Below are 27,027 nucleotides of genomic sequence, written 5' to 3' on the forward strand. Positions count from 1 at the left end.
AAGCAGCTCTAAAAAGGCAGGTTGGATATTTTTTATCGCTTCTCAGTAAACATTTGACTGGACAGAATAAACCACGTTCTCGTGGCATATCACTGAATCGAAGTATTGAATGAATTAAAAAAAAAGGCATGCATTTTATGAACTCAGTGAAAGACAGCCCAAACTCAGATAACTGCAGGGCAGAGCCTGAGCAGAGCGAATCCCATTTGTGCCCTGCAGTCCTAGCCCGAGACTCCTGAAGGCCATCTGTCTACTCAGGCAAAACCGACTCACTCGGGATCCCCTTTAACAAAGCACACGCTTCAACCCCGCTGGAGTCAGCAGAGTGTACTGTGCCCGAAGAGCGGCGCATCTCAGCAGCCAGGCTGGGCTGGGAGGGCTTGGGGACCCCCGTGGGCACCCCAGGACCCAGCAGGCGCACAGGGCTGTGCGTTACGTGGGAACGTGCTACCCGCCGAAGGCCTGTGCCCCTGGGGCCGTGCCTGCAGAGCCCACCCACCGCCCACAATTACCCACCCCGCAGCGATTCATTTCTAACCGGAATTTTCCACGGCAATGGCATTTACAGTCTCCGTGATGCCGGCCTTAAAATGTTGGTCAAGATTTCAGGAGAACTGCACTACACCACCTCTCTGAAGACCTTTTTTTTTCTGTTCTCCCGCTGGCGTGGAAGTAAAGGACAGAGAGCAGAGCTATCCCGAGCTCTGCCCCCGACGTGGCTCGGCGCTCATGGGGTGGACGGGCTGCCGGCAGCAGCACAAGGCTGCCCTCGGTCAGCGCTGCCGGACACGCCGGCAGAGTGCGGCTGCCGGCACGGCCACTGCCTGCCAGACATCCCTGCCTGTGCTGAGGCCGCAGTCGGACTCCTCTCTTAGGGGCCATTTAGTTCATCACAATCGTCCGAAAATTGACATTTTTAAGAGGAACCCTGAAGTCAGATTGTAGAGCACGGCCATGCCCATACCTGCTTATGATAACGCCGGTCCTACCTGACTCCCAAAATTCAGCCTACTTTTAAATGCATAAGGATAGATTCAGGGATCTGATTTTAGGCCCCTTTTTCTTAAAACTTGCTCTAACTGTGCGGTAACAGGCCACAGTGAGGGCTATCTTCTCTGCCCTGTGGCAGATTCTCCACCATCTCACAGAATCCCAGACACCAGCCGATTCCCTCGCTCTCCTGGCAGCGTTTCTCAGGCTGCCAGCCGCAGACGGGCTCCCGCTCTTACACCACGGTCCTACTCTGTGGGGGTTGCAGTGGGCTACTGAGGAAAAGATAATCTAGGGCAAAACTCAAGTGTACGAAAATTAGTGTGAGATAGGGGAAGTGGAGCCAAAGCAGGGAGTAAGCCAAAGAGACAGACACTAAAATCAACAGGCATTTTGACTTACAAGGGGAAGAAGGAAAACAAAATGAACCAGTGCTCCCAGAGGAGGCAGTCTGGATCTACTCTGGTCCTGAAGCAAAAGAGTGGAAACAAGCATTTAAGAGCAGTTCATTTATACAAGGCGTAACGAATATGCTGAGCAAACTACCAAAGGAGGCAATAAACCTGCATCTTGGAGAATGGTCTAAAAGGAGTTAGATCGGCACTTTAGAGGAAAGAGAGATTCAAGGCTGCAAAGGCAAGCGGCAGTATACGGGGACGCGGGGACGCAGCTCACGCGGCCCACACTATTGATGTGTTTTCCCTCCCCGACCCAGCCTGCTCAGCTTGATTACTTACATTTTGTATAACTTATAGACGTAGTCTAAAGAGGGTCAGCCAATTTCCACTCAATTTATAATTTAGCAAGCAGAAGAGCTTGACTCTTCTAATTTACATAAAACATACATAAAACTGAAAACAAAACAGCTTTAGAGCGTATAGGCAAAGTACACAAGAGCCACAGAGGAAAAGAGGAGGAAAAAAAGGGCATGGAACAAAAGCACTGCCTGGATTGTGCTTTGCTAAGGGGGTTTGGGTGCCTTATTTATGCTAAACTTCTCATAGACAAGCAAGTTTTCATTGTCACGGGCATGTGTCGGCGCTGCAGCTCAGCCTCGTCACTGGACTATCAGCCACGCAGACCTACCTAACCAACGTCGTAATGCTGGATGGGGCTTTTTTGCTGCATCTTTTTTTTCTAGGTAAAGAAGAAATATTGTTGAAAACCTTCTGCAATGACATGGCAAGAAGGCATCGGTGTGTATCAAGCTACTACTGCCTTCCTCCCATTCCCTCTTGGACCTCTCCTTTTCTCATGAAGAAAGGCTGGGAGCTCTCACCCTGTGGGCAAGCCTGGGACAGCGTGCCGCTTCCCGGGGAGCAGCAATGGGGCTGCGCTCTCGGCCCCCTGCTCTCGCGATCATTTCTCCCGCATTCCTCCTCCGTGACTGCCGGGTCCTGGCAGAGCCGTCGAAGGCATTCTCCGAGAGGAGACACCACCTGCCAAGCGCCAAAGCTGATATTCCTCCCCGTGGCGCGGTAGGCTCCAAATCGTGCCTCTCTTCCCCGTTTGCCGGAGGAGTCATCCTGGGTACTAACAATAGACTCCATGGAGGCTGGTGGAGCTCAAGGCTGCCTCACCAACTTCTGTCTGAATTCAGTCATTTCCAGTGAGCAATGTATAAATAGATGCTGCCTCGTTATTGATGTATATTGTGCAAAGGGTTTAGCCGGGGATGAAGCTTGCCTGCTTTCCTTTTACGGATGAAAAGCGGGATCCCAGAGCCTTTATGTGAGATCTCTGCACGTGTCAATCAAACCACACCAGGATGAAGATTTTGTGCGCTTAGGTCCTTGTTAAATGGCAGCCACGGGGCCATGGGAAGCGTCCGTGGGAATGAAATGCAGCTCTGCACGTGTGCGCATGTGTGCATAGGCACATTTACACACCCACCCACCAAAACCAAATGAAAACAGAATACTAATGGTCTCGGCCTAATTTTTCTATTCCTTCTCAAATCCCAAGACCAGGCTGTAGTCTGGGCTACGCCGACACAAATCTCATTTGACGTTATTATAAACCACTGATTTACACTAATGGAAGAGTTAGCCTCTGATTTAAAAAGCAAACCTTAGCGGCTGGCCCAAGGCCCAAGCCCCTCAGCCCTTCAGTCCGGGTGCTGTAGTGCATTGACACGTGACGGCTAAATTTGATCATGAACTCTAGCGAAGGCAAGCTATCGATATTTCAGAAAGCCATTCCTCACACTTCTGAGCAGCAAACGGCCCATCACTAAGAAGGCCGAACCCTTGTCAGCGTGAGCTGACTTCTATGAAATGAAATACTGACCTTACTGCTAGCTCCAGAGTTAATCTCAGAAAAGAGATTTTATTAGAGAAAGCAGAGTTATTATTCTGAGCCTCTCTATGGGGCACATATTTAAATTTTGCATTCAAGAAATGTGGACTATTTTAAATAGCGTGGCATTTGGTAAAAATTAAAACATAAAAACTCCAGCTAAGTATTTTGGGGGGGGGATTTATTTATTTGGTTTGCTTTCCTCGGGTTTCGCATCACGCCCATTCAGCCTCCTTTCCTTTGTTGGAGTTTTTCCTCCCTCTGTACCAGGGAGGCTGGAGCAGAGCAAGCAGCACTGACTCGCTGCAGCTCCAGCAAATGAAAATTAAACATGTCTATTTTCATCTCCAACCGAGGGTCTGGACTGGTCCTGCATTCTTCGCTGGTAAGAATTTACATACGCAGAAATGACGAGCACCTCAACAAGGAGAGCCAAAGGGAGTGGTTTTGTTTCTTGCTTCCTAGAGCAGGACTTGCAGATCCTGTTTTCACCAAGGGGCTCTGTGAATGGCTGAAGGCAAATGGGTTTATGTCATCACATGTACGACAGCCGCATGACGTCTTAACACACCAAAGGACAATACGACATGCGCAGTCAAAAAGGAAAGGATTGTAGTGAAACCTTGGAAGTAATTATGTTACTGTCCTCTGCATAACTCGGACCCCTGGCAAACACGCAGGGAAAAAGTTCTCTGTCTTAACAAATGGAAAAATCACCACCTCTTAAACTGAGGTCTGAGAAAGTTTCCACTGCTCTTCTCTATAGTTCAAGACATTCAGAAAAAAATTAGGAAATGAAACGATCCTGACATTTCTAAAATAAAACATGTTGAGAAAGAAAAACCCTTCCGCCCCCTCAAACCTTTTGCATGTATCATAAACAGGAAGGGGGACAGCCAGGCAGTGGAGGAAAGAAAGTAGGGGAACAAGAAACAATTTTTCCCTGTAGCGGTCGTTTTTAACCACCAGAGCATCAAGACTGTAATAACTGTTGCTCCAGTAAAACAGCGGGCATTGAACTGTATAATTTTGGATTTCAGAAGAATGTTTTTGGCAATTTGACGAAGAGGTAATACCGCTCTACGTTTTCTTGGAGTAACCAGGTAAGTTATCTCCTGAAGAATGATTGTTAAAGGATGAGTTTCCAGATGGTGTGAAGCATTAATGCATCAAGCCTCCCTGCTCTTATTATTTTCCACCTAACTTACTTAAAAAAAGAGAATAAATCCTTTATAATGCAGTAATTGCAGCGATGCCTTTTTATTTGAATTTTCTACCAACTTCTTGTTAGGAGAATGTGAATACTTGCAAAGCTATTACTATCAGATAATCGAAAAGAAGTCATACGAAATCTACATTATCTATGTAAATGCCTCTGCAAGATGCAGTGAGATGGTTCTTTTTTTGGTAACAGGCTGCACAATCAGGCGCTGTACAGTTCTGGTTCAGAACGTCCCTCTTTCTCCAGTTAGAGAAGACCAATCCCACGGTGATCACTTTGTCATTGATTTTCAGTGATTTAAAAGCTAGGCTTGACCTGTGAACGTTAATAAACTGTGTGATATTGTCCTGACTTAGTAAGAGAACTGTTAATATTCCAAACAAGGTTATGAATCAGCAATTCTTAATATTCAAGAAAAGTCAGCTATATTTTTCCAACATTTCACACCTAATGTATTAATGTGAAAGGGGTGTCCATTACATACAACTCAGATGAACTGATACAGAACAATACTGTGGTGACAATCGACCTTGAAACAGGTAACAGATCAAGTTTGACATAATCTGAAATACTCTGAGAGAAGCTTGGAAAGTCCAAGTAGCCTCTTATGGGCCTACCTCTTCCTTTCCAGTGGTATAAAGTATTGGGGAGTTATCCATTTCAGCTCCATGGAGGTGTATCGCAGAAGTCAGAGGCAAGAAGGCCTCCCCAGGTGGTTCTCCAGCCCTCGTAGGGTGACTGCTGCCTGCGGTGCCTTGGCCAAGCTAGTTTTATATCTCCCAGGCAAGGGTTTTCCTGCCTGGAGCTTGCTCCGTTGCTTTATATCATCCCTGCTGGCTAGAGAGCTATTGGGTTCACTGAAAGGAAACGTTTCTTGATAGCCGCGCTGCATTTTCTCCCTGCATAGCTCCTAGGTCTATTTGCACACACCGGGCTACATCGCTTTCCTGCAGGCAGGAGAAATTCTAGCCCCACTGAAATCAATGGAAAATTCCCACTGGTTTCTGTAGAATGATTTCAAAAGCAGGATACTCATTTCATTTATCTATATGGACATCATTATGTAATTTTGGCTAGGTATGTATATTCATATATATATAAAAACCCCTCCTTTCAGCTGTATATTCAGAGCTCTTATTTTTCCCATCAATCAGCCCCTCTAGTTTCTGGAACATTTCACCTAATTTTCTGTCGGCTGCTTTGAGCTAGATACTTTTTTTCCAGAAAGCCAAACTACCAAACGTGTGTGATGTTCCGGCCCTGGTTTCCACACTTCTGGCGCATTCTCCCAGCGCCACGCTGCGATACCTCCTCGCCTGCCCTCCCTGGCGCCTCTCCTCTTGTCCGCCCTCCGGCTTTGCAAAGCCACGGAACATCTACCCTCTACCATCACCTCCAGGCCTCTTCTCTTCACCTTCCTTAGGATCCTCTCTGTCCTTCGATGTCAGACTCTTTCCGTCACCTCTACGAATTCTGGCTTGGGTTTTCACTTTTAGATTTCTTATTTTTGGCCTGTCATTTAAATTTCTTTTGAGTCATTGTTATTATCGAGCCAACATTTATAAATAGCTCTATGCGTTGCAGGTATGTGATAATCAAGTCCTCTGATTTTTGAGCAATTTGGTTACTAAATGATAGCAATAAAAAGCATGCAAGCATCATGGGCGTTAGCCCAGGAAACGTTTCCACCATTAAAGCTTTCAGGAGGCAGACGCTGAATCTGATAAAAATTTATGATTATTAATAATGAATGTTATGATTTACCTTTACAACACTAAATGGTGAGGTGTCATAACAGCTAAGTGTAGTGCCTGGGGGGGTGCTTTTCAGAAAAATAGTAACCTTTTAAAAAGAAGAGAAGAAAAAGCCTTTTGTATATGTAAAGACACTATTTATTAAAAAAAAAAAAAAGCATGAAAATCCAGTTGTGTACATTACTTCTAGCGTGATGTAAAAACCCAGAGAAAAAGGCTAGTTAGCTTATTCTTACAGCTGCAAAGTATGCGTATAGCTGTGTGGATGTGTAGGTATTATTGTTTTCAGTTTCCTTAAGAAAACCCTATGAACACAAGAAGCCACCTAAACTGACACGAAAGGCAGTAACCTGTTATGGGAAGAAATCTCGCACTCCCCTTAAAACCAGATGTAGTCTTAAAAGTGGAAAGCAAGCAGAACTGATCCCGAGGAAAGGCGGCTGCGTAACTGTACATATCTACATGCAACAGCGCGTGCATTTATTTCAGGCAAATTCCTCTCGCAGGCAGCGAGAGGAATCACAACAGCGGTCATAAATACGCACTGCAACGGCAGGGGCCCTGACGAGGTGAGTGGGAGTTGTGCCTCTGTCGGGTCTGGGAGAGTGGGGCTTTTCATACGATGCCGTAGCCTCCCTTGAGAGAGATGTGTGTATATATATGTGTGTGCGTGCGTATATACATATCTATTCAATCCGTTCCGAGAGATGTGTGTGTATATAAGGGCTGCAGGCTTAAATATTTGTGGAAAGAGCGCCTGAAATCAAATGGCAGTCCTCATCACTTAATTTAGGGTATTGCTAAGCAGAGCGATGCTTCCTGTTATAGGCAGACCCAGGCAGGGCTGTTCCCCTGCCTGCACAGGTCAACAGGGACCAAAGCTACTCTTCCTTCTCCCACTCCCGCCGTGGGGCACGACGTGCCCGTGGTGCTCGGGGACGCAGCCCTTTCGGCGGTCCCCCGCTCTGGGAAGGCCCGAGCGGTCGCCGTCTCCCTGGCGCGGAGCGGTGCGGGGACCAGCCGGCATCACGGGTGGCTGCGCGGGGGGGGCCCTGCAGCACCCTGCTCTGCGCCAGGGTGGCTGCCACCCCAGTGTCCGCGCCTCCGTCAATCGGCTACGCTGCTACGGGGGCTCTGGCGCGACAAAGACTTACCTATGGGAGCAGCCTTCGAGGCTACTCCAGCAGATAAAATTACCCAGAGATATAAATCTTCATAGGATTATGGCCTTTAAAGAAAGGCTAAGTTCAAGTAATTATTTTTGGGCTAATTCTTTATTTAATTTTCTACCAGGATGCAGATTACAAAAACAATTTTAGAACAGAAATTTAGTATTCTAAATTAATTAAATATGCACTCGCCAAAATAGCTGTTAACACACGGTTGGTGCTGCCACAAACCTCATTCTAAAATGTTGTCTTAGCAAATACTCGTACTGGTACAATTAAAAACCTTTATAAATAAAGTAATTTCTTATTATGTTGCACTATAGACTTTTAGTATAATCTTTGCTGTTAATAAAATATCATTAGACTATTAGAGGCAGGGGGTTTTCAGACTCGTTTTTTAGCACACAGGATTCGCAATTTCTAAAGCAGAAAACCAGGAAGTGTAGCGTTGTAAAAATCCCTTTCACTAGGGGTCTAATCTTTCCCGCAGCGAAATCAACTGGGGCTTTGCTATCGCATTGAACGGTAGGATTTGGCCCCAAATATTTTGGATTTAACATGAGCGACCTTGGTCCCCTGAGCAGTCCCGTGGAAGCTACGTGCGTTCCCGGGATCAGGCCCGCAGCATAAATAGTCTCCTCTTAGAGATCTGTTGTTCAGAAGCGACTGCTTCTGCCCTTCAGTATACATACGTGACAGACCCCAGGAACTGCTAATGAACGGGGAGAGCCACTCTGAGATCGTGCCATTGGGAAACATCATTCTAAGAGCCCTTATGCTACTGAGCCTTTACACAATATTTTATAATTATTTCGGTGAGCACATCCAGTATATCTCCGATTTGGACCTTACAGTTTCACTCTTTTAACCCACACATCACAGCAATTCCCAAAAGATTTTAGAGAAGAGAAATCTACAATCATCAAAATGTTAATTTTGACAATGACAAAGAGTACACGCATTAAAAATGCATCAGCCCTGTCATTAAGGCATTATTCAGCAAAACCAGCTCATCATGCTAAACAGAAAGCAACTAGATGAAACCAGGTATAAAGAAACATTTTGCTAAGCTTGTCTTTATGGGTACCAGTCCAATCCATACTGCACAAGATACTCAACCAAGCAAAGAGCAAACAAAACCACATCCTTTATGTGATGAAATGGGAACTCCTGGTAATACTCTAAATCATGACTCAAGGGAAAATGTCAACTAAAAGCTCAGATCAGAGGAAGGTTTGTAATACAAACCTGGATGTTTAAAATAGCGTTTCCATCGCTGTTCCTGCAGCACTTGTGACTGTGGCTGTGTTACGGTGCTGAACTGACTATGATTTAGCAGCTGCTCGTGTCTTTTTTAAAGCATAATTTAACATTATTTCTGAGGCTGTTGAACATACTAAACTACAAGAAAAAAAATCTGCTTTCAGGTGGTATTAGAGAAACCCAAGGATCAGAGTGCTAGCATCAAAGATGTGTCTAAAGAATAACAGATCCACACGTCTGTGTAACAACGAGCGCTCCACTCGCTACCGAAGGCAACAGAGTAAGATTCCTTTGGCAGTCGTTGGAAATAATTAAGCAGAACATAGATGGCCTTTCAATCGCTAAGCAAGAGACAGGGAGAAAGACGTTCTCCATCATCCCACCTCGCACTCACAACTTAACGATCACCCCATGTCTGGCTCGTCCATGTTAAAAATCGTTCTCAGCCTCATCATAGCTGAGCTTGGGGAAGGATCCGTTCAAAAAGGCTATCTCATCACACTACTCTTGGTCTTGCTTTAAAATGGCTTCTGATCTAATTCTCTCAAGGCTGAAATCTGGTCTCACGATTGCGGCTACGTGGCAACAAGACCTGGGATCATCTGGGCGTGTGGAGAGGTCTCGAATGGGAAAACACAGGGATGATCACACCCCGCTCCTTGTCTCTGCCAGTCTTAGGGGCAGAGGAGCAGGGGAAAAAAAAGACTGGAAGTATGAATGCTATGCCTGGATTTTCCTAAGCACAGCGTCTGAAAGGCTGACCAGGCTTTTAACCAAAGCCCGTGCCCTGCTCCTGAGATTGGAGAGAGGGATGGATGCACCTCTTAGTCAGTGCCAGCCCCAGAGATGGGGCATGGCTTGGCCAGTAACGGGAATCAACACTCCCCTGATTGTGTCTCCCACCTGCAAGTAGCGTCTGGGGAGTCCTGAGCTCTTTGGGGGGGGCAAAGAAGCCACCGCCTGAGCTCCAGGGGGGGGAAACAACCCATCGGCCCTGGCCCTGAACATGTATCTCAACCTGGGGCCTCAGAGGCTGACGAGCTCTGCATTCGGCTGGGAGCTTCCCGACCTGCTGAGCTGGGGCTGGTGTGAAGGTGGGTTCTTAATCCTGCCCTCGCCAGGCTGGTACTGTGGGGTGAGGATAAAGGGGCAAGGGGGGCATCACCCCCTCGAAGCAATCGGCCACAACCTGCTCCCCAGTAGCGGCCCTGCCGGGTGGCGGGACCCCTCGGCAGCCAGGGAACGGGGGCTTCCCCGGGGGGGGGGGATAGGGCGCAGCCACGGCCGTGTGGGGTGCCCCTTGCCCCTCTACCACGGGTGCTCGGCACCCCCCCGCCCGCGGGCAGCCCCCCAGCCCCGCACGACCCGGCTGCTGCGGGCGCGGGGGCCGCGGCCGCGGAGGGGGCGGCATTCCGGGCTCCGCCGGTGGGTACGGGCGGAGCCGGGGCCGCCCCGGCCCTGCGGGGCAACCCGTGTCCCGGGGGTGGGGACCCCCCGGCGGGCGGGGCCGGCCGCCCCTGTCCCCCCCCCCCATCCCCGCCCCGCGCTCCCCGCCGGAGAGGAGCAAGGGGCCGCGGGCGCCGGGCGCGGCGCGCACCGGAGGCTGCCAGCGGGGGGCCGGGGCACCGGGGCTTGCCGGACGGGGCGAGCACCTTCCCCCCCCCCCCCCGCCCCCGGCCCCGGCCCCGGCGCGGCCTGCCGAACGCCACCCGCGGAGGCGCACCCCGCAGCGGCCCCGGCTCCCCCGGTCACCCCCTGCCCGCAGCCCCCGGCGGGCCAGGGCCGCCCGCGGCGTGCTCCTGCGAGGCTCGGCAAGCCTTTTCCCCGGCCCTCCCCAGCCCTGCGCTCGCTCCCACGCACACACACACGCACACACGGGTGGGCACACCCCCCCACACACCCCCCCCCATACCCCACACCCCCCCCCCCGCAGGGGACAGGGCGTCCGAGCTCCCCCCGCCCGGGCAGAGACAGACAGAGCGAAACATTGCAAAGCGTAGGATAAGATGGAAAGGTGCTACCTTGGCAACTAGAGGAGGTTAGGAGCCAGCTGGTGGGCTGGGGGCGGTCGCGCTGCCTGCCTGCCTGCCCGCCGCCGGTACTCTCCTCGACTACGCGTATTCTTAAGCAATAACAACGTAATCCGTATTATCCACCCAAGAATACCCGTCACCGAAGAGAGTCAGAAAGCTGCTGCTGTTGCCGCTGCTGCTGCTGGTGGAAGTGCTGCACCGGGACAATAAATCCACAACTATAATTCCCCTCTAGAAGAAGGAGAATCCACAAGGGTTGCCGAGTGATCTCGTCCCATATCCAACGGACGCTGAACCTTCCCATCCTGCGGAGGCAAACGAGAGGAGCAGGCGTTTAATACACACGCGTACAGTCCCTCTGCTCTCCTGCTGCCTTACTGGAGCGGGCAAGGTCTTGCAGGCGAGGTGAAAGGAAATAAATCAAAGTAAGGTTGAGTTTACCTGGTGATTGCCTGGATTCTTCCTCTGTGCTTCTCTGGCATCCTATTCCCTAGCCGTACGCTCCATCAATTCTCTCTGGGAGCTTGCAAGAGATGTCACACGCAGCAACAGATTCCTGTAAAAGAGATGCACGGTTAAGCACACAAATATTACGAATCTGTTTGCATAGGTGGGCTTGGGAGAGCTCCGATAAAGCGGCAGCCACGCCTGAGAGACTTTTCATCTGGGCTTTGGAAATGCATTTTACAAGTCCTGACTCACACTGACTCGATGTGCTACCAGGAGGAGGGAGGGCGGAAAGGAAAGCGATGAAGAGAAAGAAAAAAAAAAAAAAAAAAAATCAAAGAAAGAAATAGCAAAGGCTCCCAGCTCAGCAGAGGCACTCCTCTGCCAGGCCTCCCTAGCGCCACAAAAATCTAAGGCGAAAAAGGCTTCGAAGTACAAATTCGGCGCACTTCGCTCTCCGCCTGTGCCCGAACGGCAGAGCCCGGTGGCTGCGAGGCGCCGAGCCGGGCAGGCGGCGGCGGCGGCGGCGGGCGGGGGCAGCGGCAGCGCACCTCCGCACCGACACCTGCCGCCTCCCGCGAGTGTTTGCAGAAGGCGAACGGGACGGGGGGTTGGGTGGGGGGGGGGGGGGGCGGGAGGGGGGGGTGGGGGGAGGCGGAAAAAAATACCAATAATGATAAATAAAAGAAGTTATTTCCAAATGGCGCCTGCGGCTCTGCCTGTCACCCGGAGCAGCTCCCTTATCAGCGGCCGCTCGTACTTGGGGGAGGCGGGAGGGGGAAGCTTTGTCTGATGATCTGCCGCGGTGATAATAAACGTTTATTGTTCGCCAACTAAATAGAAAGGATCTCTGCAACGTCATGGCACAGCACACTTCGCCTGGCGATTAGGAACTTCTCCGGGTTATTTCCCCCGGCTCCCGATGCTAAGGACAGCTTCTGTGTGAGTGACGGGGGGGGGGGGGGGGGGGGGATGAAACTAGCAACGCACGGCCAAAACCCGCACCTAGCAGGGGTACTCCGCACTTCTCCAGCCGGGAGCAATTATGCAGCACGCACAGCTCTCATTATCCACTGCACCCGGTAACTGACCAGCTTGTTGATTAGATTCCAACTGAAATTAATACAAGATGCTTGCTTTTTCTACAGATTCCTTCCTTAACATGAGCCCTTGCCTTCCTTGACATATTACCACCGCGCTTCCTACGAAAACATGCGAGAAGACAGCATTTGTTTTGTAACGCAGACTCTCGTCTGAATTAGAAAGAAAAGAGAAAAACAAAGAGAGAAAGAAAAAAGGAATACTTTGATAGCCACGTTACCTTAAATTTTAAAAAAATATATATATTCCGACTTACTCTCCTCTATTTTAATCTCATTTTAGGTGCAATTTCCTATATTCCTCTAACACAGCAAGCTTTCAAGTTGCATTTTAAATGGCAGATAGAAAGTAAATAACAAACACTGTAATTTTTCCCCGCTGTGAAATTGAAGGCTGTAACCCCATTAGCTGGCGTTGGAACTCAAATAACTGACGCAGTGGGTTTCCTTCAACTTGAACAAAAGCCGTTTGAAAAAGTAAAATGCACCGAGTCGTGGCGAAAACACTCTGCGGTGCTACACCTAGACCGACATTCTCCGAAATTTGGCGGCGCTCCACAAAGGCATCGAGAATTAGGCAGAAATCCAAACTTTGGGTGTTCGGGGTTGTTGGGTTGTTTGGTTGGGTTTTGTTGTTTTGTTTTGTTTTTTTTTAATATTAAAGAACGCGATTCTCGGGGAGAAGAAGAGCCGCGCGGCGCCAGCCTTATTCTCGCTACTGCCCTTCCCCTCCCTGAGAAGCATCCCCCCGCTCCCCCGCGAATACAGCGCCTTCCGAAACTTCCCCCCGCCCAGCCCCGCCGCCGCCGCCCCGCACCGGCCCGGCCCGGCCCGCCGGGCCCTTCAGCACCCCGCGGCCCCGGACAGCGCCGAGCACCGGCCGCCGCCGCCGCCGCCGCCGCTCCCCGCGGCCGCCCGCTTCACCCGCGCCTCCTCCCCGCCGGCGGGTCCCTGCCCACCCCCGCGCCCCTGCCCACCCTCCCGGGCCCTTGCCCACCCCCCGGGCCCCTGCCCACCCCCCCCCCCACTCCCCCCCCGCCCCGGGCACGCCGAGCACCGGGGGAGCGAAACCCCCGGCGCGCCGCCCGCCTCGCACCTTCTCCGCCGCATGCGGGAGGTGCCCGTGGCGGCGCGCCTCGGCGTTAAATACCTTTGTTCACCGGCTCCGGAAAGCCATGTTTATCGGCGCTGCCGCCCCGCTCCCCGCCGAAAGAGCCCGGGTGCCGGAGCCCCAGCCCGGCGGGGCCGGGGAAGGGCCCCGGGGGGCACCTCCACCGCCTCTGCCGTGCCCGGGAGGGTGGCGGGGGGGGGGGGGACACGACGGACACAGAAGGGAGGGGAACGGATGGAGGGAATTAAACAATTAAGCTAGCAGGAGCGGAGCTCGGAGCGGAGCTCGGGTTTGCCACGAAAAGCAAATTTCAGAGGGGGGGGGGCAATATCGATCCCATCCGTCAATAGAGAGGCGCGATGTCTTTCCGTGCGAGAAATTGTTCTGAATTCGGGGGCTCGCTGGCGAAAGGGGGAGGGGGCGCGGGGGGAAAAAAAAAAGGGGGGGGGGGAAGAAAGGGAAAAGAAAGAAAGGAGGAAGGAAGAAAATATTCATTCCCGCTCAAAGGCAGCCTCTTTTTAAAATCGCCGGGAGCTCGCTCCTTTCGCCACCTACCCGAGTAACCACCAGAAATCCACCTCTATTGAAGCGCTTACCCTTTAAATCCAGGTTTCGAGCAGAACTCCAACTGTGTGTAAAACCAGGGAGTCATCTGATGTGTGATGGGGAATGGGCTCTGGGCAGCAGAAAGCGGCTTTCTCTCCTGGTGCCGGATTACCATGTTAACAAACCCCGGGAAGGGACCCCGGCGCCTCTGGCTGGCCATGTCTCGTTGCTTTCACACATCGGCGGCTGCTCTTGCTTCCCATGTCCCCGGCGATCGCCTCTCAGATGAATGTGGGCTTCCAGAAAAGGAGTCGGGGGGGAGAGGAGGAAAAAAAAATCGCCTAATGCAATCAAATCGATCTGATCTACACCATCTGTCGCCTGCCACTACACACAAGCGTTAAAATAGGAAAACGGGAGACACTGACAGCTCAGGAAGGTTGTTCTGCAGAGTTCATTTTTAGCAGAGCATAATTGGGTATGGACAGCATACAGTTACCAAAGCTGCTGTTAACCATCCAGTAGAGGATCCCAAACATGCTAATGGTGGATTAATTGAGGAAGATCTGACGTGCAAGCTTCATAGTCTCTTATTCATGACTTCCCAACGGGAAAGGACCAATGCCGTGTGGGACTATGGTAACACAGAGTCAAAGAGCTGCTAAGAAAATGGCTCTGTGTTCATAGCACCTCTCTCTGATAACAAACATATGTCGACCAGAACCGTTTAGCAGGATGGGGGAAATGAAATTTTCTTAGCCGAGGTTAGCAATTCCCATCGCTTGCACTTAAAGACAAGTAAAAAATGGACTGCGGGTCTAAGGCGCTTTCGAGTGCCGGTCTCGGGGTTCGCGGCCAGTGAAAGCAGACGGCTCCTGCTCAGATGGGGGGTTAAACCCCAAATCTCTTACTTCTTACTGTGACCAAAGTGCATCCGTAGCAAAGCTCTAAACATGCAGCGCCGCTAATTTCATCAGGAATGACGCAAGGTCGTGTTAATGCCAGGAACCCTTTTGACTTTTTCCAGCGGGAATGGCTTTTGGGCAAGACATTTCCGATCACCGAAATTTGACATAATCTCAGATAAATATGATTTGGGGGGGTGGGGGGGGGGGGGGAGAAGGGGGCGGCGAGTTGGGAAGAGACGGAGCGTGCATCCAGACCTGCAATCACCCCTGCTGCCAACACTCCAATTTGCTCGCGTTTTCTAGTCTTTCCTGAATAATGAGGTTATGGAGACGTATATGTAATTATTAAAGCAGTATATGTACACAAGCCCCAGACGTCGACGGCGGCCGCGTCTACACGCACAGCCGGGGAGACAGAGTGCGCCCGTCGGGGTGCTCTTTTCCACTCCCAAACTCCATCGCCGGCGGGGGAAAGCGCTTCTACAACAAACGGGAGGCGGATTCCTCCTCACCCCACCCCACCCCACCCCCGGCCCAAGGCGCCGGGCCGGGCTGCGCGGCCGGGGGGCGGCGGGAGAGCGGGGCCGGGGGCCGGGGCCGGGGCCGGGGCCGGGGCCGGGGCCGGGCGCTGTCCGCCCGCCCGGTGCTGAACGGCAGCGGCCCGGCCCCGCAGACAATGGCCGGGGGCGTCGCGCCCGTCACCGCCGCGCAGGGCGCCGGGCGGCCGCCGCCTCCTCCTCCTCCTCCAAAGTCTGCGCGGTCGCCCTGTCAAATCGCTACAACAATCAGGAGAGCTCCCGTTCGTTTCCACCTCGCCTATCTGATTAGCAGAGAATAATAACGCTAATAATACGGATCCAAGCGGCTTGAATGTAAATGTTCCGGTAAACAATTAGCGTTCAGGGTAATTCTGGAGTTAACTGCATGCCCCTCCTGGAAGTTTGTGTTTGTCTCTTTAGGATAAATCTAACAGTTATGAATTAGATTAGCCTTGAAAACGTAGCCTAAAGACAAATCAAACAATTTACCCCATCTTTTGTTTCAATATACATTAATTAAGCACTGCTGCCTACCTACACAGCATTCTTGGGTCCCGGCCACGGTGCCGAGCCAACGAGCCTCGCCGCCTTTGTTAGCATTTGCGTCCAACTATTGCCCTCTGCAGGTCAAGTCCCAGCCGGGCGTGCGGCAGGCAGGAGCCGCCGGGCTCGGCGCCCCCCAGGCCCCCTTTTCGAAAAAGATCCAACTTTTGTTGGTTTTGATTCTTCACCACGAGGGCTCGGACGTGTTTCTTTAGGAGGGGCTACGAGCGGAGAGAGCCGGCACCAGGCAGGGCACGGAGCGCTGCGCCTGCTGTCCTCAGCCCCTCTTCCGACCCTGGCCAGAAGAGCAGAAGACAGAACAAGGCGAGGTGCCGCTCTGAAGACATGTTTTCTTTCTCCCCTTCTCTCCATACGACTACGGGAAGCTTCCTAGGCAAAGCCTGCCCTTTCCCCGGGTTTGCCGAAGAACAAGGCAAGAACCCAGCACCAAACAGGGCCAGGCGGGTGCCGGCGCTCAGGATCCCGCCCGACTCCCCCCCCCCCCCCAGCCGGGTAACTTTTCCCCGGGCACAACTTGAGAGTTTGCCTTCCTCGCTCCCGGTCCCAGGGAAACCTCCCGGGAAGCCAGGCGGACTGCGGCGGCGGCTGCGAGGGGGCAGCCCGGCAGCAGCAGCCCCTCCCTCCCTCCCCCCCCACCGCCCCAGCCCCGCGCCCCCTACCCCAAAGGGATGCTTTCCGCTCCTGCGGGGACAGCGGGAACTTTGGGCACCGCCCGGTGCCACTCCCGCAGCCACGCTCTGCCGTGCCCCCGCATGCCTCGGCACCACTGACACGGTAACGCGCAAAATGCTGTACCAGAGCAAAAACAAACCCAGCGTTAAAGCCATCTGGTTATTGTTACTGATAATTCAGGAGCTTCAGTGCCCAATAAAAGGTGGCCGCTCCCTTTCTTTTCCCCACCACACCTGAACACCGGTTTGTAAGGACTCGCTTTATTCCCTCTCTCCGCTTTCTACCTGGGGTTAACACTGTTCACACGGGCTTCGCCATCCGCTCCGGAGCCCGGCACCGGAGCCGCCCGCTCCCGCGGGCTGCCTGCGCCCCACTGCCCTCGGCACGCATGGCCGCCTATTACCGTTAATAACAGGACGGTCTTTTCTCGGAGCTCCGCGCCGCAGCCAGGCGGGGAGGGGAGGCTGGGCTGCGGCCAGGGCGGCAGACCCCGTCCCTGCCGCAGGCTGCCCGAGGAGGGGGAGCGGCCGCGCACCCGGCGCTGCCGCAGAGGCGGACACACGGCGGCCTTTTGTCTCCCGGCAGCCGCCGCCTCGCCCGGCCGGGGGCGGCCGCTCCCGCCCGCCCCCGCTTCCCCGTCCCCGGGCCGCGCCGGGCGGAAGCGGCGAGGGAGGGCTCCGGGCCCGGCGCGGCCCGTCCCGCTCCCGCGGAGCTGCGGCAGCCCCGCCGCGGCGGGGGCTGCGAGAAGACGCCGGCCAGCGCCCACCTGAGGGCCGGGGAGAGAGGGGAGGGGGCTGCCGGGGCGGCTGCCGCCGCTCCCTGGGCCGGGCCGGGCCGGGCCGGGCCGGCCCCCCGCCGCCCCAACCCGCCTGCGCGGCGCGCAGCGGCGCGGAGCGGCGGAGCCCCCTGCTGGCCGCGCGCGGCGCCGCAGCCCCGCGCAAGCGGGCGGGGACCGGGCCCGGCCGAGGCGCTCCCGGCTCCGCGCAGCCCGCCCCGTCCCGCCCCGCCCCGCCCGCGGCTACCCCGGCCCGGGCCGGCCCCGGGAGCTGAGCACAGAACCGGCCGGGGGGGGGGGGGCGTGAGACAGCGCCTCCCTCCCGGGGCGCTTCCAGGAGCCGAGGCTCTGGGCACTGGCAGGCCGGGGAAGGGAGGCGAGCGGGGTCACCCGCCCCGTCCCCGTGGCAGCGTGGGAGGGGCCGCGCCAGCGTCCCCGCGTTGTGGCAGCAGGACCGGTCGCCTGCCCTCAGAAACGACCGCGCGAGCAGGCTCTTGGCAGGGTCCCCCCCCCCCCCTCCCCGGGGGCTGCACGGGTGGGGCGCAGGGTCTAGGCTCTGCACGCAGAGTCTTCAGCCACGCGAGGAGAAAGCCCTGCGTGGTGCCCGGCTACCCGCCCCTGCCCACGTCCACCCCTGCTCTCCCATCCTCGACAGCCAGCAGAGAGTTCCACGTTCGACGCTGCCTTGAGCTGTTTCACCTCTGTTCCGACGCTGGCACTTAAGAGCGGGGAAGGATTAGCTGGAAATGTCGCAGAACACCTCAAGTGCTAGGTTGGTGGGATAATCAGGGAATTGAAGAGACTCTCTGAACGGAGGAGCCTAAAAAAACCGAGATGTACGTGATGCAACGTGAGATACATTGTGGCTGGCTACTTCTTTTTCCAGAATATCACCGAGACGTTCTAGCTTGGTGATGTTACCTGGGAACGTTGGACTTGTGTGGCCCGAGAGCCTAGCTCTCCGGTTGTCTCCGGCATGATACCCCAGTCCATAAACTGATCGAGAGCCGTTTAAAAAGCACTTACTTTCTCTGGCCCTACTATTCCCCCCGGAAAGCTGTTCCAGAATGTCATAACTCGGCTTCTTAAGATTTCCAGCCTACATTTATTAGGGGCCCGTTTATATCCATTTGTTCAGATGCCAATTTTGTCCTTGAACTTAATTAGTTCTGATATTTACTCCCCTCACAGTGTACTAATATTCCTTCTCATCATTTCTTTTGTTTAAATCAAGCTTTTTGGGCTTGTCTCATAAGATAGAATCTTCATTTCCCTGATTATCCCCATATCCTAGCAACTTATGAAAACCGGGTCGTGACCAACACCCAGAAATTACGGTTTTCAAAAGGGTTCATTATTCTATCCCTTTTCAGTTTGACCAAGACACAAGTAGGGAGAATGATTAGCATAAGGTCAGACAAACCACAATTCTCCCGACTTCAAGTTCTTTCGCAATCTATCAGGGACATGAGTCCTGAAAGGCTTGTGGTTTATAACTTGGCATTACATCAATGCACATTTATATACCTATATATCATCTTCTGGAGGGGAAGAATGGCCTTGCAGTTAAGAGGGTACATGAGAAATCTGGAGATTTCGCTTTGAACGTCATAGGCAACAGAGGTAACTCTGGAGAGTCCTGTAGCCTTTTGCCACATTTCACCGATTTTAAAATGGGGGCAGTAATAGTCCCGTTCTCACCTCTTTTTCCTTCCCATATGGCCGCTTGCATCGTATGCTCTCAGACCAAGTGCCTCCTTTCCGGGTACTCCTGGTGCCCGGCCCTCTGAAGTCCAAACGTGCCTGGGACTCTTAGGCTGACAGTTAAAAATAGCCCCTACTCTTATAAAATCTGCTTTAAGGATCTATCCTAAAAGCTGTTAGTCGGTAAGCACAGTAGGAACTGGAGTTCCCGGGATCTGCAGCCCATGGATTATGTTAAAAACGTTCTCTGTTACTAAACTAAACCCAGGGGCCAGCAGTAAAGTCACAGACGTTTAACAGCAAAGCTGCCTCCTGACTTCTGGTTTTCAAGTCTCTGCCTGGTCGAAGACCAAATCAAAGCTTTATTATTATATATTATTTAAACACGTACGCAATTTAACACCTTTTCTTCGCCAGTTTTCACTTCAGACGGCAATCTTTGATCTGCTAATACAGCACAGAAACCGGACTAAAACCAGAAGCCCCGACAGCCCCATAGCTGGGGTGGTCCCGGTAATAACAAATACTATCATTGTCCTTCCCCGGCAATCTGAGCGTGGAAGGTTGAGACTGAGCGCAGAAATAGAGAGCGCTCTGTTGAGCTGAGGTGAAGCAATGATATTTATGGGAGTAATTATCACAGAGAAAAACTGGAAAAAATATGATTACAACAAATTGTAACTCTCTCAGATATGTACTTCGTTGTTAGAAATAGCTCAGCTGAGACCGAACCAATATGAACAACAGACTGGGAGTGTCAGACACTGATTCTCTGGAGGCTGATACCATCAGACCCTCTGAGCAGAACAGCCTCCAACTTCAGCATATTAGAGAGCTGGGTGTCAGCAGCCTGCGCCTCTTCCTGGCCATTCTTCTCGTGCAAAAACGACCCAACAAAATGAGAGCTGCTGGGCTCCCCACTGGAAAAACTGACCTGGAGATGCTGCCCCTAAGGGCCGCTGGTAGGAGAGGTAGCCGTCTCTCAGAGCCAGGCAGTTCCCCTACACTTTCCTATCAGCGGCTGTAGCCGCAAAGTGCTGCTGGGCAGCTGGCAGAAGATACTCGGGTTTCAGAGCAGTAGGGTGTAGACCCTACTGCTGTGACGTCTACCGTGTAGACGCAGTAGGGTGACACGACCACGCACGACACCCATCGCTGCACTGGTGCTGCCTTTCCATTTGATACTGTCGTTCCTCTCTTGGCTTCAGCCGCTCTGTTTGCCAACCGGGTGATGTCTCCGGAGAGCTCCTGCCACGGGCACAGCCACGGACTCACCTCAGCCCCCGGCGAGCGAGGAGGAGCCTGGGCAGATGATGGGTTCTGCTGAAGGAACCCCAACAGCCCAAAGCAGAGCACGGGGCCATAAGCTATAACGGGGTGTTGAGTCTCAGGACCTTAAAGGCAATGAAAAGGAACTGTAAGCTCTGCACGCTTGGGGGGTTGTATGGAAGGAGAGGACATAGCTAAGAAAAGCAAGCCTCAAAAAGACGCGATTGCTTCGGCAGCAGTTCTGTTTGCCCTGTATGCAGAGGGGTGTCTGCACAAGCCGTGTTCACAGGTTTTGTGCCTTCATATTTAGGTGATGGCTTGGCTCGATGCAAGTCTTGCGCACCAGGGTGAATGTTGCCTCTCCGAGTCAATTATATTTGGGGAGGGATTTTCACCACACTTCCATGACAGAGTATTTTACATGCTTCACACTTCCGTGACAGAGTATTTTACATGCTTCATGCAGCTGACATCTTGCAACGGATGTTTAGAAAATTTTAGAAGCGATAACCAATATTGCATAAAAACAAAAATATCACTTAATAAAGTCATGAACTGTTCTCATTTGAGTGTACCTACCCCACGGATGAGATGCATCAAGGAAGTTCTTCAGGCGGCTTGAGAGCTCTGTAGGTGTTGTTGCTGCTCTCAAACAGTCTGTGAGAAGAATTATAAATGGTATTTACCTTTTAATTAAACAAAACATCTCACAAATTAAACACATGCGCTTGCACCTCGAAATTTAGTTAGCATCCATTTTATTGTGCATCCTATGGCTCTCTTGACAACCTACTGAGTCCACAGCCAAATCTGAACACACATTGCTGGTTCCCTTTCCCCCCCTACATTTTGGGCATCATGTGTTAGATTTTATCACATCTGAGGGGAAAAAAAACCATTCTGTAATTGACTGCTAATACTTAAGCAGATCTCCTGCTTAATATTCTCGTTGCTTAAAAAAACCAAACAAACAACAACAAACAACAAAATATATTGGTGTGTCCTGGCAATGGCAGAGAAGCAGTTTTGGACACTTGTGTGACATATGTCTTATTATCTTACGTAGAAAATTTGACAGTGAGTGACAGAACACCTTAGAGGGATTTAAGAAGATGATAAAGGCAACAGCTTTCACATGAATACAGTCTAGTTCCTAACAGTTACAAGCTTTTTTTACATGCATCCTTGTAATTTGACATTTATAATTCACTGTAGTGCTGAATCTCTGTCATTTTCTCACTGTCAGGTTCTCTATACGTGGATGTACATGTCCTTTCTAATTAGTATATGTATTTGAACATTTAATCTCATCTTCTCTCCACCTTATTATGCAGTTACACATTGATCTGTTCTGTACCAACAAATGCTTTTGGTAAAACATATATAGTTCTCTGTGGCTCCTCTCTCTAAACAGATGCCTATATCATCTCTTTTTTTGGCTGTAAGACCATTTTAACCTAAACAAAAGCATTAATTCACAATGGATTTAATAATAGGTAAAAACAAATATCCTGCAGAGAAACATTAACCCTTGAGATTATATTTTTATATACATGCACACTGTGCATCTTTTATTGTGCAGAGCATCTTCCTCATAGGGAACGCCAAAGACCTTTTTGGAGGCATTGGTGCCTTTGCAACACGGAAAAACAGTAGACCTATTTTATCCTTGGAGGAACAGTGCAGGAACATTGCAGAACTTGCTCAAGGTAAGCTAAGAAAACAGTGAGACAGCTGCAGACAGAGCGAGCCCCGAGGTCTCAGCGCCTGACCTGAAGCCCACCGGAGAACACAATCAATATGAAAAGCAAGTTGCTTTTGCAGGCCCCAGTTCCAGGGCTGACCTTTCACCGCTCGCTCATCATTTTGCATTAGCAACTGGGGCGGTGCCGTGCCATCACCCGATACTCCCGTTTATTAGTTAACTTAGTTGAGATCTAATTCAATTGAAGCGAAGGCCTTTCGGTGTGATGTTGAAACAGGCAAAGAAGGACACGCCTTTTAGTACTTGTCATACTGATACTGAAGTCAAATAAAGTATTTATTCCAAATGTTTTAAATATTATGGCTTCATATTTGAAGCAGGAGATATTCAAGCAGCTGTACTGCTTAAAGCACAGAATAAAAAAAGAATAAAGTGGTTGCTATTTGTGTAGTAGAATTAAAACATCCCCTCTACGGGTATTTAAAAAGATATCTTAGGGATGAATTCAAAGCAAACTCCTCACAGCTTTCAGCTGATCAGGGGCAAGTGTATTAATACAAATACTGACAGCCATTTTCAGTGCTCACAACGTAACTTGTGGTTTTGACAGACACCAGGTTTACTTTGAGAAGAAAACAAAACACAGTAGCAGTACAGAAAAACCTCACCCATACAGTTTAGAAGAGCGTACGATGGTGATAAAGACCATTTTAAAGAAAAAGAGAGCATGCACAGGGATGTCAGTCCGTTGTTCGTACCGTTCAGTGGAAGAGCTGAACTAGCTCTCTGCCGACGGCCTCAGACTCTGGGAACACGGGGCAGATCCTGCACGGCCTCCTCTAAACATTTCCCCGCTTTATTCACACAATATTTTCCATGGGGAAGAAAATCTGCTCAGGCCAACAACTTTCACAAATATTCGTCTTTACTTCTGCTGATGCGTAAAGCAGATCCGGGCAGTAGAGGAGATATGTTGTTTAGGTATTTTTTTTTTCCTTGGGTCTAATTATTGATCTGCAAAGTTCCACTTGGTTTACACAAGATTAATGCAAGAAGTGGAAGAAACCAAGTTTGTTTTCGGAGCTCTCTAGTCTGAGCACCATTTTCAAGTTACCTTGACGGTGCTGGTTGGAGGTTTACCTCTTTATATTGCTTCAAATCTCTTCTGAAATATAGTCATAGTAGCACCTGTCCAAAAAAAGTAATGTGATGAAAAGCTGCCCTGGAAAATATAAGTAGCATCAAATGGCATCCAAATGTTCCTAAATACAAAAGGGAAGGCAAGTGACTCTTTTATGCATTTTAAAATAAAAAGAAGATATATGCATCATATTTTATATTTATATTCTCAATATACTTTTACGTTAATCTTTAAGAGCCACAGTAGAAATCTCATCTCTCTCAATTTCTGACTTGGGAAAAATTCCTATTCAGTCAGTGAGGATTTTCAGTAAGTAGAAAATGATTAAGGATTTTCAAATACATTGCCTGGGTCAGAGGTGTCTTTGGAAACAAGACAAGTCTTTGAATTTTCAGGATTTTTTTTTTCCATGGCAGCCGAATACGAGTTGGGAGGGTTTCCAAACCCAAGAAGAACAATGCATTGCCACGGCCGCGCTCACGGAAAGCCACGGCGCAGCCCCGAGGAAACGGCCAGAAGGGCTACACCTTCATTGTAAGAGTTTGGGTAGTGTAACAGGCAGGGTGAAGAGTTCTTTCACGAATGTGAAATACAGTTTTTCTTTGAAGATCATCTGGTTTTCAATTAAGAGTTGACTCTATCCCGAGTCCCTGTTGCGCTGGGTTTTCTGCTCGGTCAGGTGAACTACCGCCGTTTCTGAGATCTGGGAGCGTGAATCTCCGCTTCCAGCATCCTTAAATGCCGAGTTCTTCCAGCATTTAGTAAACCCAAGTCAGGCCGTGCAACAAAATTACCTCTCGCGTTCTGCTTTATTGCAGAGGATCTGTGCTTTGCCCGAAGGCAGGCAGGCTGCCCCCCCCCCGGGATCGAACAGGCAGGCTTCTCAAGCGGGTGTCTTAGCTTAGGTCTGCAGTAAAATGAAGTGCGCTTTGTATTTGCAAACATTTACATACAGTATACGAGGAGTGCTGCAAGAGAAGGTTCACTAGTATGAGCGTATGTATCATTCTCTTTGATATATATCTTCTATTTTCTGATCCCATTACTTCAGATCAGCTCTAAGTCTTATATCTAAACAGTCAGTCCAAAGGGAAAGTCCCTATTTACAGGCTGGATTAAGAGCTTTAACAAAAGGCAAGGCAGAAAACCATTCATTTACTATATAAAGATAAGAACTTCTTTGTATTTTATCGCTTGCCAGCATCTTCCAGATCTTTTTCTTTTCTTCTCTTCCCCTCCAAACAGAAAGTTAGAATGGGAAGTTCCCATTTCGCAGCATGGATCAAGAAAAGAAAAAAAAAAAAAGCATATTGTGCAACTTTCCCTTTTTGCCTCTAATGGGTTTACTTTTGCTTCACCCCTCGGGGATCCTGGAAGCGTTTGTGTTCGGCTGAAACGCCACGCTGCTGCCTCCTTAGACCTTTTCCCAAGACTTTTCTTAAGCAGCGGGTATTTGGAGGAGAACAAGACCAGAAGGCGAGGGAAAGGCTGGAGCGGAGTCGCCCTCAGCCGAGCCGAGGACCAGGGGAGAAGATGCACCAGCCACCGGTGGAGGGGGCAGGCAGCGGGCAGAGAAACGTATAGCACAGCAGGAGCCGCAGCAAGGGAGAACGAAGCAGGTAAATCCAAAAGGATCAATAGTGCAATGTGTGGAGCGAGCATGGTGGGGGCCGGGAGAGCCTCTTCTCTCAGGCAGCCTCCGCACAGATCATCCTGCCAGGGCCTCCCTGAAGCAAGCGCTGCAAGTCCCCGAAGACTCAGCAAGAGAGGGGCGAAAAAGGATTTCTCCGCCTTGGATTGTTTATTTTTGGGCAGATCAAACATAAAAACCAATTAAGGGTTAATTGAGGCTAATCAAAACTTTCCATTTTTGAAACATCAGAGTGTTAGCTTTAATTTATTTATTTATTTTTAATCTATTTGTTTACCATAACACTTTTTGAAAGAAAATGCTTCATTGCAAAATGGCTGAAAGGGAGCATTCAGCAATTTATAGTTATTCATAATAATAATAATAATAATAATAATAATAAAAAGCTTCTTTTCTAAAATAGGAGAAAAGCAGAAATAAGCTTCCTCCCACAAAAGTTGTGCTAAAAAAAAATTAGCAGTAAGTAAAGATGAACTTCTACAAAAAAAATCCCCAACGATACACCTGAATGGGGGAAAACAGGAGGAAAGCAGAACAGAATGGAGGCAGAGGCAAAGCATCACTCTGTGAGTCTTAACTCAGGCTAACTCCCACAGCCTGGCTCAGATTTGCAAGGCTTGGCCTAGGTGAGCTTATAAAATTAAAGTTCTCATGAACTTTTGCTCCTTGCGGTTTGCCACGAGCCAGCCTGCAGCTCGGTGAGCCCTCGCCGGCACCGGGGGCTCCGGCCTCAGGTCGGAGGCGCTTCCCGAGCATCGCACCCTTTTGCTGGCACGGCCCCAGCTGGCCCTGCAACCCCTACCGTCCCTCATCTTTTGCACGTACTTGCCGGGTCTTCTTACAGCTCGGATTCACGGCTCTTCTCATCAACCCCAGCGCCTTTCTTCACCTTCTGGTAAAATTCCTCAGCTCCAAACTCCACCTTAGCAGGCAAACTTGGTCCCAGTCATTTCCCAGCCTAATGGCCTCTTTAGTAGGTGTATTAACCCAAATCACCTGTGTAGGAGCCACCCAGGGTGAATGTTCCCTCATTACCTCTGGTCTGGGAGATGGATAACGCCATCCCGATAGCTCAGGGTGGGTTTCATCTATGCAGGCACATTCATGATAAAACAGTTAATCATGTCAACCAGCATTTTTCATTAGTATGTCAGTGTGGGCAGGATATTTTTAATAGCATTCATTTCTCATGGGTGCCTGTTTGGTTCATCCTACTTACATGCTCACGATTAACTGAATTACCAATTTCAGAGACTGAAGGGAATTTCTTCCACATTTTTCCATTTTTCCTCAATTCATCACAACATTGACAGGGATTCTTGAGGCATTTTGTTCTTATCTGTAATGTGGCGCTCCAGCAAATTGTATTTAAGAGAATCCCTGCCCTAATGGGAGCCTAGCACATGGATACTGACCTTGTTGCCACCTAATTTCTTTTAATGGCTCATTACTGTTGTGGCATTCGGTCTCTTGCTCTTTATCTCGTTAGCTATAAGGCTCTGAGATATGTTGGAAGGCCCGTGGCATGTGGTGTTGTGTACAGCAGATATTCTGTAGATAAACACACTTGACTGCAGCGGCTCAGCAGATGCTCAAGATGGCTCAGCTGGTCTCTTCTGATCAGGGGTTCCCATATGAGGTCCCCAAGGACCTCTCCCAGCTTCCAGTAGAGCTAACGCAACACCTCTTGCTTATTCCAGTAGGAGCTATACCAGTCCAAGATGAAAGCGTCTCTTTCCTTCTGCTTTCCTCCATTCAAGCACGAAGAGCTACATGACCAACGTTAGCTCCTTCCCCTGAAACAATAACCGAAATCCTTCATTTTATTACACTTTTCCCCTCAATGCAAGTTCCACTAATATGTCACATAGCTTCTCTTTTGCCTTTCTTAAAAGTCTCTTGCCTTTTTGCAAAACACGAGGACTCATTAGCGCTTTTAAGTGGTCATAGGCACTGCAAAACAAGGTAGTGCATTCCACATTAAATCAACATTATAGTGAGGGATGAATACAATCTACCCAACAGATACTTTATCGTGAAAATTATTAAAATTCATAGCTTAGAGGTGTGAATGCTTCTTTAAGAAAGGTACTTATGTTATCCCCAAAATAGCACCAGTACCATGTGATGTTCCAGTTGCTATGGTTACCACAAATTTGTTATTTA

General features: G+C 50.4%; 1 long non-coding RNA gene across 3 annotated transcripts in view; it reads right to left on the reverse strand.

The window, feature by feature from the left end:
* Positions 1 to 14,594, reverse strand: part of LOC143160213 (uncharacterized) — a 47,162-nt gene extending 32,568 nt beyond the window's left edge. For 2 of the 3 annotated variants that reach the window (XR_012995352.1, XR_012995351.1), the window contains exons 1-3: positions 13,984 to 14,594; positions 11,171 to 11,285; positions 10,718 to 11,034 (exon numbers count right to left, since the gene is read on the reverse strand). This is a non-coding gene — a long non-coding RNA (uncharacterized LOC143160213). Of the gene's footprint in view, positions 1 to 10,717; positions 11,035 to 11,170; positions 11,286 to 13,426; positions 13,489 to 13,983 lie in introns of those variants that run through there. The other variant, XR_012995353.1, reaches the window with a different exon arrangement.
* Positions 14,595 to 27,027: the final 12,433 nt, after the last annotated feature.

This window comes from Aptenodytes patagonicus, chromosome 5, assembly GCF_965638725.1.
Source record: "Aptenodytes patagonicus chromosome 5, bAptPat1.pri.cur, whole genome shotgun sequence".
In the NCBI taxonomy this organism is placed as follows: Eukaryota; Metazoa; Chordata; class Aves; order Sphenisciformes; family Spheniscidae; genus Aptenodytes; species Aptenodytes patagonicus.